A 6719-nucleotide genomic window follows, 5' to 3' on the forward strand; every position below is an offset into this window, starting at 1 on the left:
GGCCCTTCCTAAATCAGTACTGGGTAGGAGCCAAGATATGATTGGCATTTATCCAGTCCAGAAGGCGGTCTAGCACAACTCTCCCGATTACTTTGGCCGAGGAGTCCAAAAGAGATATTTGTCGATAGCATTTGGGATCATGCACATCACCTTTTTTAAAAACAGGCACTAATACAGATGAACGCCAGGAGTTTGGAACTCCCTCTCTATGAACTGAATTGAAGACAGCGGTAAGTACCGGTGACCAGAATTCTGGGTCTTCCTTAAACAAATCTATAGGAATACCACTGGTGCCTTCTTACCTTTACTGTTGACAATTGCTTATATGGACAGTTACTTTGTCGGCTGGTAGAGTGGGCGATAACACTGACCGTACAGCCTTCCAAAAGTCCTGAGGATCCTTTGAGATGCAGAAGCCCACCACTAAATCCCACTTCTCCTCCTTCAATGCTAAATTTCTTTCTTTTGTGGCAAGCTTAAACAGGTTCCTGCTTTCCCTGATCACAGTCTGGTCTCTGGTATTTTGTTTTAGAGCCCTGCCCAAGGTGTTATTGGCCTCTCTGTAAGCGTGATCAAACCAAGAATGAGCCCGTTTACACAAATTAGGTTTGGAAAGTAGGTGTTTCACATTATCTAACAGGGTTGCAAAACCTTGTAAAATATGAGTGGGCTCACATGGTATGCAATTGCAACTATACACCAGTGCAGGGCTAGTCGGAATTATCTGTGACATAATACTATTCATATTCGCTGTAAGCCAAACCACCCTACGCCCAGCATTTTTTCTGGATAATGCCTGGGTGAATAAAGGCTTGGACTTCTGTCCCCTATAAGGTCACACTATCTTAGCAGAGATAGGGTTATGGTCACTATATGACTGGATAAGAACCTCACAGTCCTTAATGAGGGAAGACATGCTCCAAGAGACAAATACATAGTCAATAGTGCTTCCTGTACCTCATCCAGTAAAGGTGGAAATATAGTGGTCAGTCATTTTGGGCGCCTTATTGACCATACCTCTTTCTAGCAAGTGGGTAAATAAAACCCTTCCCCTAGCATCCATCACATTTTGGTCCGGTTCAGAGGCTACTGAATCAAAGGTTGTCGGGGAGAAGGGTAATGAAAGCACCATGTAAAGTCAGGGTCGGAGACAGGAAATCATTTTAAGTGTTTATTCTAAGTAACGCGGCATCAGCAGAGTAACGCCTCCACTCTCTCCTCAACATACAATCCAACTCCCCCACACTCTAGAATCTCCCCTCTCTCGTGGACAGTGTCACGAGGAACACAAGTAAAGCACGAGATAAAGAATACATCACAACATAACACATCTTCCCCTTACACAATAATCAAAACAAATGGCAACAAAACAAAAAAAACTAAGATGCGACATCACAAAAATAATCTGACATCCATTTTCCTTTAGATCGAGTACGTTTGGTACTACAACTTGGTCCCTCAGTAATGACATGATCTCTCCCATGAACCACATCAGATGACACTTCTACATCGTTTTGCTGTTCACAAGGAGATGATTCTTCATTACCACTTTCCCCCGGAATAACAATATCATCATTAAGACAATCATGACCAACGTTAACACAATTAGGAGTATCAGAATCAATAGCATTCCCATCCCCCTTTGTAGTAATATCCCACTCTGAATGGGAATCATGTGATCGGTTAATTACCAAAGAAGGAGTTTGGTTAGGAAAATTTGGAGGAAGACGAAAAACAGCAATTCTTTTAAGGTTCCAAACTCTACCATCTGACAATTGGACAGCATTTCTTAAAACCTTCTTAACCTGCAAGGGTTCGAAATATTGACTTTCACCCTTGCTAGTTTTCCAAGGCTTCTTGACCCTGACCCAAGAACCAACTTTTACACAAACATCCTTAGTATTGTGTTTTTTGTTGTACATTTCATGATGCTTGTTGCATTTATTAACTATTCTAGATCTAACAACATCAAAAGGTAAAGCAGTAGAAGTACTTTCCAATAACCATTCAGGATTGCATTTAGTTCTAGCACCTCAACCTCTCATAACTTCAAAAGGTGTTACTTCTAAGGATTCATAGGTTGTTCTATACATCCACAAAGTCTTGAAAATTTGCACCTCCCAGTCACAACTATTCTGAACAGCCATTTGAATAGAGTTTTTAAGAACTCTATTGAATCTCTCAACCATGCCGTTACCAGAAGGGTTGTAAAGCGAGGTCGTCCTATGTTTAATGCCAGCTCTCTTAAAATATTCTTGAGTTAAATTGGACATGAATTGAACTCCATTGTCAGAGATAACCTGAACAGGTAAACCCTCTTCAATGAAAGTTCTATCGAGAAATTTCAAAACCTCTTGAGAGTCAACTTTGTCAACAACTTTAATTACAGGCCATCTAGAAAAAATATCAATGAGTGCTATAATGTACTTTTTCTCAATGCCAACCGGACCCATGATGTCAATTGCAATGGTATGCCATGGCTTTTCAGGGATAAAGGACTCACCCAATTTCGGCCTCAAAGTGACTAAAGATTTGTCCGAATTGCAGCAAGGTACACATTCACGCACAACACGCTCAATCACAACATCAATACCTGGCCACCAAAACCATTGTTTGACCCTTTGTTTGGTTTTGATAATGCCACTGTGCTCCTCATGGCAAAGTTTAACAATTTTCATTCTCATTGAAAGAGGAGGAATAACTTTATCACCTCGAAAAATGTATCCCTTGGTGACAGAAAGCTCATGCCTTATTTCCCAAAAGGGTTTAAATGCATTAGGAAGCTTACTCTTACAGGGCCAACCACTATTCATAAAAATGATTAACCTCTGCAAAGTGGTATCAAGTCTATAACTATTAGACCATTCAATTTCATCAAAGTTGGACAAACCTTGATTGTGAATCAAAGCAACTTGTTCATCATCCAAATCATAAGAATCACACTCATGCATTTCAATGGGTATTCTAGACAAGAAATCCGCAATGACATTCTTTTTCCCAGGAACATAAACAATCTGATAAATATAGTCTTGTAACCTCAATGACAACTTAGCGATTCTAGCTGAGGCATTCAAAATCCCTTCCGTTGTTAAAAGTTTAACCAAAGGTTTATGGTCAGTACGTATTAAACAAGACCTTCCCCAAATGAAAGATCGGAAATGATCCATGACCCAAACACATGCAAGGGTCTCTTTTTCTATAACGGAAAATTTCTCTTCAGAAGGAGACAATGCACGAGAAGCATAACCTACAATGTTCTCATTCCCTTCTGGACCTATTTGAGACAAAACGCCACCCAACCCCTTGTTACTAGCGTCTACCGTGACAATATTGTCTAAATCAGGATCAAATCCCTTTAGAGCTGGGGCTTCTACAATGGCTCGTTTGATGTTATCAAATTCAGACTGACATTCTGTACTCCATAAAAACCTTACTTTATTCTTAAGGAGTTGTCTAATGAAGTACATTCTTGCAGAAAAGTTCCTTACAAATCTGGAATAAAATTCAGCTAAACCTAGAAAAGACCGAATTTCTTCTTTGTTCGTGGGGTTAGGTGCATCGCGAATAGCCTCTATTAAAGAACGTTTGGGAGAAATACTATCTTTACTGATGGTGTGACCCAAGTAAGTGATTGATTTCACAGCGAACTTACACTTGGAATGCTCAACAGTCAAACCTTTGGACTCCAAAATAGTAAGGACTTCATCAAGGATTCTATCGTGTTCATCCCTATTGGCTCCAAACACAAGAATGTCATCTTGAAAACATCTTACATTTTTAATTTGACCAAATAGATGATACATCAACCTTTGAAAAATAGCGGCAGCAGAGGCTAACCCGAAAGGAAGCCTTTTGTACTGAAAACACCCGAAAGGGGTAACAAAAGCTGTTAACGCTTTGCTCTCATCTGCAAGGGAAATCTGATGGTAAGCGGCAGAAAGATCTATAGTGGAAAACCATTCTGCCTTTTTCACCAAGGACAACATTTCCGAAATCTTGGGAAGAGGAAATTTATCTACAATAATATTATTGTTTAGATGTCTAAGGTCAACGCACAATCGTAACTTTCCGTTGCCACGTCTTGCCACAACAATCGGAGAAATCCATTCAACGGATTCAATACGCTCAATAATGTCCGCTTTGACTAACTTCTCTAGTTCTTTCTCCACATAATCCCTGAGGAGAATGGGAATCTGCCTCACTTTGTGGATCTTCGGACAAGCATCAGATTTCAATATGAAGCGATGTTCAAAATCATTCAGGTACCCTATACTCCCGCTAAAAGCTTTGGGAAACCTCTCTAGTAAACTTTTACAAAGCGAGTTGTCTTCGTTAAGTACTATGACCGGGTCTGGACTGTTGGGGTTGAGGATTATATCCAGTTTCCCTTGATCCTTCCAACCTAACACTGAAGGTCCCTTCTTGGCAACATATAGTGTGCTAGTAGTCTGTCTATTCTTGAAGACAAAAAGCAATGACCTATACCCAACCATGTCAATTTTTTCACCAGAAAATCTCACTGGTTGAATGTCAGGTTCTAGAAGTTTATTGCCTAAACGTGCCACAAAAAGAGATTTCCACGTTTCTTCATCTACTATCGTATACGGCGAACCTGAATCCACATACATTTGTACAGAAATACCACCTATGAGCATGGAACATAATGGATTTTTAAGAATTTTATCACTGTTGTCATAAATGTTCCAAATAAATAGTTCCTTGGAATCCATGTTTTGTGAGTTACAAGAGTCATTAATGGTAAGTTTCTTAATATTATCCTCACATTCGCTAGAATCATAATCAACTTCATCAAGACACTTAACCTTCACTTTCTTTTTCCTGTTACAAACTTTAGTAAAATGGCTCACAATACCACAATTCGAGCATCTTTGCTTTAAGGCAGGACATGTTTTACACAAAGCTAAATGTGAAGGACTATCACAGCGGTAACATCTAAAATTGGTGCTACGGTTGTAACAGAATTATTAGATTTAGAAGGGAGAAAATTTGTTTTAATTTTGCTAACTACTTCTGCAGAGCTCTCTGCAATAGCAGCGTCGCGTTTAAGTAACTTAGCACTCAGACCAGACATTTCCGCCTTTCTTACTATTCTCAGAATATCTTTTAACTCAGCATCACCGTTAATCCATAATCTGTCTTGGACAGCAGGATCTTTGTTATGCATTACCACCTGATCTCTGATGAATTGATCGACCAAATGATCAAACTTACAGTCGTCTGCAAGTTTCCTCAGAGCTGAACATACTCATCAATTGTTTCATTGGCTTCTTGTTTTCTGTGAAAGAACTTAAACCTTAAAATTCCAATGCAGACTTTAGGTGCAAAATATGTATCAAAGTCATTCACAATTGCATCAAACACATTAGTGTCCCCACCACCTAAAGCTTTAGTCATCTCCTCATAAGCTTTTAACCCTCCTGGCCCAACGGAATGTAACAAAAGTTTCTTCTTCCTCTCTGGTGTCATTTTCCCGTCTTCGTCGATAGTGTCATTAAAGTTGAGAAAATACGCCTTCCATTGCGACCACTTTATGCATGGATCAGAACCGGCAGGCCAGAATGCTTGAGGAGGCTGAATAGAATAACTTTGACTAGTCATGCTGAAGATCAGCCGAAGGTAATACCCCAAAAAAAAACAACAACAAAAAAATTTACAAAAAATAATTAATTGAGCAAGGAACGTAGAGGTGTGCTCAAAAATTATTTAAAGAGTAAGGAAGGTAAAGGTGTGCACATCACCGAGTTGCTTGAAGAACTGAGAGGATGTGCTTTTACTATTTAAATGAGTAAGTAAGGTAAAGCTGTGCACATCACCGAGTTGCTTGAAGAACTGAGAGGATGTGCTGTTACTCTCATTTAAAAATGTAATGTGAATGGTGTGCACATCACCGTAAGCGTAGAATGTGCACCGCTAAAACAGTAGAAAACAGTGGAACGAAAGGAAATATTTGATGCGCTTCTATTAAGGTGAGCGCATCACCGTGAAAAAGTATTGCGGTGGTGATTTTATAAAAATACGGTGGCTCCTTTAAGAAGATCCAAAATGGTGGCACGCTGGGTTCATGCAACGTGAACTTAAACGTCACAGCAAGGACGTGACTAAAGGGGAAGGTGAACTCTGTCGACGCTCCGAAGAGCGAGACGCGACAGTCAAGGGCGCTCGTGGAGGAACGGTCGTTTTTCAAACGACAACATGCCAAAAGGAGAGAAATTGTAAGTAAAAGTTCCCTTTTTTTTTTTAAGAGAGGATACGACCTGTGGTTTCTTCCGTCTTCAGTGAAAGTAGAAAGATTCTTAACGATGACCGGAAACCACACGCAGAACAGGAACGAAGTTGAACGCTTGTAGATCAGCAATTCAGTAGGAACTTGACACGTGGGTTCTTCCTGAACAACTCGTCGCCAATTGTAAAGTCAGGGTCGGAGACAGGAAATCATTTTAAGTGTTTATTCCAAGTAACGCAGCATCAGCAGAGTAACACCTCCGCTCTCTCCTCGACATACAATCCAACTCCCCACACTCTAGAATCTCCCCTCTCTCGTTGACAGTGTCACGAGGAACACAAGTAAAGCACGAGATAAGTAATACATCACGACATAACACACCAGTTTAGCATTAAAATCCCCCTCCACCAGCAACTTAAAAGGGCGATCCACTCGAGCCTCTCTCTCCACAAGCCTGTCAATCAGCGCAAAAAGC

This window comes from Triturus cristatus, chromosome 6, assembly GCF_964204655.1.
Source record: "Triturus cristatus chromosome 6, aTriCri1.1, whole genome shotgun sequence".
Lineage (NCBI taxonomy): Eukaryota > Metazoa > Chordata > Amphibia > Caudata > Salamandridae > Triturus > Triturus cristatus.